General features: G+C 39.4%; 1 pseudogene; it reads left to right on the top strand.

Moving 5' to 3' along the window:
* The first annotated feature begins 1,360 nt into the window (after positions 1-1,360).
* Positions 1,361-6,436, top strand: LOC120106011 (annotated as a pseudogene).
* Positions 6,437-10,064: the final 3,628 nt, after the last annotated feature.

Below are 10,064 nucleotides of genomic sequence, written 5' to 3'. Positions count from 1 at the left end.
AGAGGGAGTATTCATCAGAGGAAGCAAGCTTTGGAAAATACATCAAGTGCATTCAAGAGAAAACCCTAGCAAGGCAAGCTTCATTCAATTGCTTCATTCAAAGAGCCAAAAGAAAGTGGTTGAGCAGATTCCAAGAGACATTAAGAGCTCCACCAACCCTTGAAGAGTGAAGCAATCTTGACAAAGAAGAGAAGAGCCTTATTAAAGGGATAACTATATTCTAAACTCTTCTTTGTAGCTCATAATTGTTTTATTTACTCATTTAGGAGCTTTAGTTTCTTGTTATTTATTCTTGTTGTAAGGTTTGTTGGTAAGCCCGTAAAACCAACATTGTAGGTTGTTGGTAAGCCCGTAAAACCAACGTAGGTTGTTGGTAAGCCCGTAAAACCAACGTAGGTTATTGGTAAGCCCGTAAAACCAACGTAGGTTGTTGGTGAGCCCGTAAAACCAATAGTTAGGTTTGTTGGTGATCCTGGAAAACCAATTGTAAAAGTTTTGGATTGTGAGCCCGAAAAACAATCCTACTGTAATCTGAGGGATTATAGTAAAATTCCCAAGGGGACGCTTGGGGAGTGGACGTAGGTGCCTTGGGTTGCACCGAACCACTATACATCGTGGTGTTTGTGTTGTGGATTCACTTGTGATTATTCTTGCATTATCTTTCATCTTTGCTATAGTTTAATTCATTGAAGTAATTTAAGAAAGCATTCACCGCACTCAACTAAGGATGTTTTTAAAGTACTAAAAATTTAGAAAAACCCAATTCACCCCTCCTCTTGGGTTGTCACTTGGGCAACAGATGTCCCTGTCCTCTCCAGGTAGAAATTCTATCTCAGCGCTCGCCAGCTCAGCTGCATGTGCAAAAGTTTTATCCACTATTGATTTCGGATAAAATCTTCTGCCCTCAAAAACCCTCGCATTCATGTCTAGCCAGATGTGGTATACCATAGAAGCCCATACTGTCCCTCTCTCTGCTCCGCCAGGTCTCCGACCTAAATCTCTCAACTGGCTCAGGAATGCATTTGTGGAGGCGAAAATCCATCGGTAGAAAGAAATCAGATCTCATACCTGAAGTGCCCGCGGACATCTGAACAAGGCATGATTTTTCTATATAGCGGACCATTCTGGACCTATGGGACAACCGTCTGTTCTAGGCATTCAGGACATTTTGATGACATTTTCTAGTGGGTGTATTTATTCTAGATTTATAGAGCAGTCGATTCAACAAAAAAGAAATGGCCACCGAAAATAGTTCTCTTTGCTTGTTTTTACCATGTCTTCTTTTTTTATGTAAATAGACCCTTTCATGAGGTGGGCGGTTCAAAAGCTATCCGTCTCATTAAAGACAAGGCAGTCACCTATGGGTGGACCGGAATGGTATTTAAAGACAAGGCAGTCAAAAAGTTTGCTTCCAGAAGGGAAATTTATATATCCCACGGGCGGGAATCTTGGACCTGTGGACACTGGCCACGTTTGCAACATTGGAACTTGGTATGTCGACTCGAATACCAGCTCTGAAGGGAACGAGTGATGATGAATTTAAACGAGGAAGGATTCATTCTCATCTCAACGTCATCTACTCAAAAATCAGCAGTTTGATAAACAAGTGGGATCCACCACCATCCACCATGGCATGTAGCTATGTCATCCTATGTAGAATGAATGCCTCAAATTCTAAATTAATAAAAATAACTGCTTAGTAAAAAGCGAAACTATAGCAGTTATTCTTAATTATAGAATAGTTATTTCAGAAATTCTTATTCTTGTTTAGCTAATTTCTTGACATAAGTACAGGATGAGAGTAAGATAAAAAGAAGGCATGAACTAAAGAAGAATTATTTCAAAAATAATTGTTCCCACTCTCTTTTAAAGTAGTTATCGGAGAAATATATATATGTTGTGAATTGACTCTTTCTTCCTCGTTCTTTTTTCTCTAAACCTATTTGTTTCAAATTATTTAGTCTTCATTTGGAACTAGGGTAAGAAATTCAGGAGAAACTTGTTATCCTCCTTGATAATGCAAATTCCCAATTAATCATGACCTAATATTTTACAATTATTAATATCATAATTTTTGAAAATTATATCGGACTGATTTGTTATACCATTAACCTGCTAGGACTGCGATATAGACAAATCCTCCAAATCACTAATACTAAAAGATAGCTTATTACTTAAAATTGTTTGAACTTCAGGTAATCCATTAATTCATTCGGATCGCTCAAAATTTAAATGAATTGGATTCCTTTTGGTTTATAAATGGTTGGTCCTATGAATTGTTCAAATCTCCCCCACTATCCCTCGCTATCACATGGTCGCATCCATTCTCTCCCCCCTCCCCTTCTACCACTCCATCTAACTTAGTCTCAACGCAATAAGGCCATTATTCATTTCTTTGGGTTTATAAATTGTGGGTCCTACGAATTGTTCGAATCCCCCCACTATCTATCGCTATATCACATTGTTGCGTCTATTTTCTCTCTTTTTTTCTTTTTTCTTCATAGGTATGTTGATTTATGGTTGGACTGATCCACCGCTAAGCTAGCGGACCTAATCCACCTAATATTTCTGTTAAAAATTTAAGTAGAAAGCATGCATAAGAACTTGTCGCAAGAGCATTAACTTCAGCCGGTAGTGTAGCTTTGCATGAGCATGGTGGTGAGTTTGAAAAACTTTAAACTAAAATATGATAGTAATTAGTTATCTCTAAACCGAATAAAAAAAATAACAGCAATGAGCAAACCTTAAAAATTAGGTAAACACACGGTTCTTTTCCCTCAATCCTCCTTCGGTCTCCTCAGAGAAAGTTAGGTCTTTCTCCACGAAGATAAAAAGCCACTCCTTATCATGCACAAAACAAAGGAATAGACTCAATGGATAGCTACAACCTTAGAGGTGGGATGACAATTAATTGGCCGCCCGAAGCCTTCACCACAACTAGCCTTCCCACAAGAACGCCTCAAGCGCTGGCCAACTCAGACCAAAGATAAGTCACGTCTCCATTTCGTTTTCTTAGCTATGGTGGATCAGCATGCCATCCCATCTCTTCAGTGGAAAGCCAAAAGGAAACGAAATAAAGTCTCCATCATTCCTATTTTTTTTTGATTCAGTGGATGCAACGCCCTAATTCATTACATACGCTAACTTCCTTTGGTCAGATGGTCAGCCATCAAGGTCCATTTCCTTGAATAAAACCAAATAGGTGGGCCGTGTTAGAAGGAGGAGAGGGAAAGAGCATTACCTGCCAACTCTATTTTATTAAAAGATTATGTAATATTGGATACCAAACTTAATAAAACTCCAACGAGAATCTTGTGATGAAGGATTTTGATGACTAACGAGCTCCATGGTGGGCTGGGCTACAGAATTTATATATTGAAACAACTGAATTTAATCTATACATATACACACTACCCGCATAAATATAAATAAAGAAAATATTTGTGTTGTGCCATGCTGAGCAGCCAAGCACTTTCATGATCCATCTTTCTCCTCAATTCTTTAGACGGACTCTATAAATATAAATATATATATGCCGCATTGATATGACGAAATTTATTTGAAGGCAACTAAATTTTTTAGTGAAGAGAGGAAGAGAGGAGACGGGTTTCTTTTGCAATTATATCAAATACTTAGGTTGGAAACTGGCCTTCACCGGAGACTTTGGAGTTCAGAAATATTTGGCGCATAGCTTCCCGGTTCAATGGAGCTCGTTATCTACAAACCTTTTCTTAAAGAATAAAAGTAGTTAAGACTATGAATCAAACTCTTTCTTTAGATGATTCATTTGCCTTCCTTCCAAATATGATTAAAATTAATGAATGCACATGCACATTTGCACTCACAAGACAAGCAAAACAAACACAAAGACGCAATATTTGTATTTTTAATTTTTAGATTATATTTGATTGAACAAAACTCACAAAAAATAATAGTACTGTTTTCATAAAAAGAAAAATTTAAAAGTTAATTATAATTTTTTAGATTTATTACTTTTAATGAAATAAATAAGCAGAAATTTTTTAGTTCTATAATTTCCATATAGTTCTCCTTGCAACCAAATATTTCTCTAATTTTTTTAATAGCCGGTGTCTAATTATGATGCCTTCAACATACCATGAAATTGCTTCGGGGCAAAGGAGATAACTTATCAAACACGTAGTCTAAGATGCTTATAACTAACCATAGATATGTCTAATCAATAAAATCAGCATATGAAAGAAGATGCAAGATTTATGTATGTAGAACAATATGATCATCTAAAGACTTTGCTAGTTTACTACCATATCAATATTTAAAAAATTATTACCTATATTGCATGCACTAGCATGGTTTTGTATGCTGCTGATTTTTATACTGGTGCGGAGAGATGCATGCTTGATGAATAGGGCCTATAGAAACTAGGGACCATTGTTGGCTGCATCCACAGCCGCATGGTGTACTAAATATAGGAAATAATTTTTCTTGATATTTCTGGTATTAAAACTGACATCAAACAACCTCAAATGGCCTAATCTAACCTTCCCTGGGCAAACACATTAAATCATATCCTCAAGACCTAGCTATCCAACATAAACATCATTAAAAAAATATAAAAATAAGAGTATGCTAAAAACAAACCACCATCTCTCCAAGAAAATGAAACTAAGACTGGAACAGTGTAATTGTGAAGAAAAAAATACACCCACCTGGGGAAGGCAAGATCAGTAGTTGGGTGTGTTCCCTGGTTGACTCCTTCCTTGAGACCATACCTCCAAAATCCCATGATAAAGCCTAAGCCTAAATTACCGAGCTTTATTTAACCCGCCATATCTCATTGTCTAAGCTCCCACCAGACCAACCGAACCCAACCCTCGTTAAAAAGGCCTTTTGCCACCAGGCCCCGCCGCCTCCCAGCCGGCCGTCCCGCCGCCCCCCCCCCCCCCCCCCCCCCCCTCTCCGGTGCTCTCCATTTCCATCTCCCTCTCGATCTCTGAGCTCTCCGAGCTCCTTCAATGGCGGTCGAGAGCCCTCCCTCGTAGCTCCGAGAGGAGAAGGAGCTCTCTTGTTTCCTCTCAAAGTGGGATCTTTGGCGCTCTAGATCCAAGAAACGAGCAAAGACTGGGGCTTTTATGATGCTCTGAGCTGGGAACCGAGCGAGTTCCTGGGATTCGTTGTGGTTGATGCTTTTGTTTCCAAGAGAATGCCGATTTCTCATGGTGGTTCAGAGATTTAGCTGCTGCGATGAAGCGATCGCTCCGCTTGCCCATTAGCCTCCTTCTGGTGGTCGCCGTCTTCAACCGCCCTCAGCTTCGGGGCGGCGCTCCGCCGCGGCATCGGCGATGGATACTTGCCGGTAGTCGCCGCCGTGACGGCGCCGCCGCCACTCAACGCGACGCTCCTGAGGCTGGCGGCGGTGTACGCCGGGGAGGAGGACCTGCGGAAGGACGTGGAAGACCTCCTCGACGGGACCTTCCCCGCCCGGCATCTCCGGCCGCCGTGGGGGCAGACTCCCGCGCGTTCTCCGCCTGGCGGCGGGAGAACCACCTGGAAAGCGCGGACGCGATCCGGCTCGCGACTCCCAATCCGACTCCGATCACCCAAGGACTTCCGGATCTTCCCGGAGTTCCGCCGCGCCCTCCGCAACTGGTTCCGGAACGCCGCTTCCAGCCGGAGGTCATGGCGGAGCTCGTCGCCCTCGTCAAGGACCCCATCGACGGCCACCTCGGCCGCCCCGACGCCGGCCGCCGCTACGGTACCTGCGCCGTCGTCGGTAAACAGCGGGATTCTCCTCAAGAGCGAGCACGGCGAGCTGATCGACGGTCACGACCTCGTCATCCGCCTCAACAACGCCCGCACCAACGGCTACCAGCGAATGTTGGATCGAAAACCGACCTTTCCTTCGTGAACAGCAACATTCTCCACTTCTGCGCCCGGAGGGAGGGCTGCTTCTGCCACCCCTACGGCGAAGACGTCCCCATGAATCATGTACATTTGCCAAGCCGTCCACTTTATCGATTACAACCATCTGTAATTCCTCCCACAAGGCTCCCCTCCTCATCACCGACGCCCGGTTCGATGTTCTCTGTGCTAGGATAGTGAAGTACTACTCTCTGAAGCGGTTCGTCGAGGAGACTGGCAAGCTGCCAGAGGAGTGGAGCAAGGCCCATGATGAGAAAATGTTCCATTACTCGTCGGGGATGCAGGCCATAATGCTCGCTTTGGGAATTTGCGATCAAGTTAGTGTTTTTGGATTCGGGAAGTCAGCGGAGGCAAAGCACCATTACCACACCAACCAGAAGGCCGAGCTGGATTTGCATGAATTATGAGGCAGAGTACGCCTTCTACCATGACCTGATCGAGAGGCCGCAGGTAATACCATTCCTCAAGGATTCTGGATTTAAAGTTCCTCCGATTGTATTTTATGAGTGAGCTGTTTGTTTGATTAGATTTGTTGGTCCCCATAGCCAAGATGTAATTGTAATTTTGCGCAAAGAAATTGTAGAATGGAGAAGATGATAAACTGTAAAAGGAACAAGAAAATTGTTTGGTAGATTCTTCACAAGTCTTAGCAGTGTGGATACCTGCTGATGTAAAATTAGAAAAAAGAATTTTTTTTAGGAGTAGAATTAATTTCTGAAGGTGGAATTTTGAGGATTTTGTTCACTTTCTTTGTGTAATGAGAAATCATACAGTGAATTATAGATCCTTATTTATTGTGAGATGGTAGGTGCCCTGAGACCTACAACCATACTTCATTGAATTGGACATAAGATTCAATTGGTGTTCTTTTGAATGCGCTATTCCTCATTTAGAGCATCGGCGGGTCTTTTCCCCAATCTTCTTCTCCCTCTTCTATTCTAAAGGCATTGCTACACAGCAGCCGTGTGAATTCTTTTCTTTTCCTTTTCTTTTTCAGAGTTCAGATGTGGCATTTGTATTTTTGAGTCTGGTTTTCCAACTAGGCAACATGAATAAAGGGGAAAATTATCTTCCACATGACATTGAGTGTTCTGGTTACTGCAATGACCTAAATTGGTGGTGAGCATCCATTGTAATGGACCCATTGCAAGCTGTCATTGCATATGCAGGTTACTTCTTGAATCATGCTCCATTATTTGTGATCTAATCATATCAATTATTTCTGCAAAAAAAATGAAGATGCATCACAAGAAATTCTCTGATACTAGGTGAGATATGTAAATTGCAAATTTTCTATATACTAGTCATCTGTATTCTGACTCTGCTTTTCAGCTGGCTCTTTCTGCATCATCCCCACCCTCCCTTAGTACCAGTAAGCCATAGAGTGGGGCAGTAAGTACAGGATAATAACTGCAGCAGTCTCTTTTCCTGCATGTACCATTGACTCTTGGTGAGTATCTTATTGTTCTGGTCCTCAAGTGACTGATCTTGCATAGGTAGAATAACTTCTGATGATTTTGGTTTCGATGTCTTAATTTTCTCAGCAACAATATTATCATATAACAAGGTTTTAGTAGTTACATTGATTTTATAGAAGATTTAGTACTTTTTTGTGATTAGTTGCATTCTATATATGAGCAGAAGTATTCCTTTTTTCTTTTTTACTTATTTGACAGGTCATCAGATGCTGGAGCAAGCAATTAACTTGTACTCCAAACATGTGTTTTGATTTGGTAGCAATTTTGCACATCTAGTTATAGTGTTTCATTACATCTGTACATTTAAAAGCATTCCTTGATATGTTAAGATATTTTTGTACATATTATATGTGCTTGCTTCACTCAATGGAATTTTGTTTGAGGAGAGAAAAGTCAAAATTTTAAAACTTCAATGCTTCATTAATGAGTTCACTTTTTTATTTAGTAGCCCTGATCGATATGCATTTTGTTGTATCGTGGAACATCACATGATTATTCTCATTTATCTGCACCATGTACTTAAGAGGGCATGCCCTTTAGTTTTTTTTTCTTATTTTATTTTATTTTATATCATTTTATTATTTAATGTTCTATTGAAAGCATGTCTTCCTTGTAATGGATAGAAAAATACGCATATTACTTTCATTTATCTCATTTGATCTCATTTATAAATGGCAACTACAAGTAATTTATTTTGTATCTGTCATGGACTACTCTGGATGAAGAGGGAAAAGTGGATGGACACTGCAGTGCTTTCATGTTTACATAGTGCATTCTCTTGGTCTAATGTTTTTAATTAACTTTCACTAGCCTTTTCTTTTGCCATTATTGTTCTTTTCCTGCACATTTTGAATTTTCTTGCTGTTAATATAATTCTTACATGAATAGTAGCTACCTTCAGTTTGGAGGAACCTTTCTTAGTAATTCCTTCCACTCCCAAAACAAACCATCCTGCTTAGCCTTTTATACCTTGATGCTTTATTCACTGTTAGCATCTACATGACCCATGACCTCTTCTTCATATGCTTATCTGGAGCTCAGAGAATGAACCAGATAAGAGTGAGAAACTGAGAAACAGGTTGTGATCAATGGCTGCAAAATAGCACAGAATTCTTTTACTGCTTGTCACATTTTTACTCTTCAACAACAATCTGATAATAAAGGAATGAGATTGCAATTTGCAAGTCTGCTGTTGCCCATAAACATGCTTCAGATTATTCCTCAGATTGATGAATAGTGCAGTGTTATAAAATGTTATTGCTTGAGGATAATAATCAAAATCACAAAGTTTAATCTATGATACTTGGTCCTAGCCTCACAATAGTACAAGTAACATGAATCATGAAATTCTTGGGCATCATTTAGAACTTGTCTTTGTTATTTAATGAAGATGACCATAAAATGGGCCTCATCTTTTAGCCATCAACTTTTCATACTTTACCATGTAATTAGCATTTTCATCTTTCTTTCATTGGAGTTTCTCATCTTGTCATTTTTTTAGTATTTACTCTAGGTAAGGAATGATTCTTCATTCTATTAATGATGAAATTTTAGGTTTTGCTAAATGTAAATTTATTAAGAGGATTGCAACTATACATAAAAAATGACAGCATTTGTAGTATTTAAATCTGCATTCTGTTTAGTACCTTTGTCCTCCTAAAATGGGCTCAGCTTATATGAGGCCACTTGTATTGCATGCAAAAGATTGTGCGGGAAAAACTATAACACAAGATTTACTGAGCAAAGGAGGAGTGTTAACTCTGTTGGATCTTCAGCTGAAATACTGAAACCTGAATTGTATTTTACAGAGGTGAAGTTTTGTCTCTTAGATTTCAAATCCAGTACAGATTCTCTACCATGCCTATTAAAATTTTGGAATTTTGATCAGGTGTAACAGTAGGATACTAAATTTATTTTATTGAGTGAAATTAAATGCTAATACCAACCTCAATAGCTTTAGCTGCAATCTCATCTGTTGCTGAATACCAGTTGTAGCCAACCATTAAGATTGATTTGCTTCTCCATATTTTGCTTTTATATAAATTGCATCCTTCTTCCTCATCTTGCATGAATGGGAATCTTTTCATCCATGAGATTCCGCATGCAGATTACTTTGGGTGCACATTAAATCCGGTGACTGTAATGGTTTTCCTTCTGGAGGTTTCTTGATCATGATGGCCATCCTAATCTGATTTGCCATTAGCCCTTTTAGTATATCCTAACAGTTTTGAAACTTGACACAAATTGTCTGGATGATCTGAGGTTTGTATTATATATGGGAGCTTGTTTAAGTGGTTAGTCATGCTGAGACATGCCTGGGAATGTTGGAAGATAGAATGACAAATATCTTTGCAATCCTCCATTATTGTAGAAGATAGTACATATCATGCAAGGCTAACTTTGATGCCAACAATCAACATAGGCCTTAATGATTAGTGCTATAAGCTTTTATGCATTGGAATCTATGGTTATGAACCTGTGGATCTGAATACGTTAGAATGGAATTCCAAGTGAAATCTCTTACTATATGAAAGACTAGAAAGTACTTTCTTAGTTATGGAATAAGAAGTCTTCGTATCTTAATGCACGTATAGTTAATTTATTAGGAACTATTAAAGTGAAATCCACTTTTTAGGAAATATAAGTTGAATTGATGATAAGAATATTTTGTAGCAGAACATTATT

Source organism: Phoenix dactylifera, unplaced genomic scaffold, assembly GCF_009389715.1.
Source record: "Phoenix dactylifera cultivar Barhee BC4 unplaced genomic scaffold, palm_55x_up_171113_PBpolish2nd_filt_p 000429F, whole genome shotgun sequence".
In the NCBI taxonomy this organism is placed as follows: Eukaryota; Viridiplantae; Streptophyta; class Magnoliopsida; order Arecales; family Arecaceae; genus Phoenix; species Phoenix dactylifera.
The sequence above is the reverse complement of the archived record's forward strand: the minus strand, read 5'-3'. Positions and strand labels throughout refer to the sequence as shown.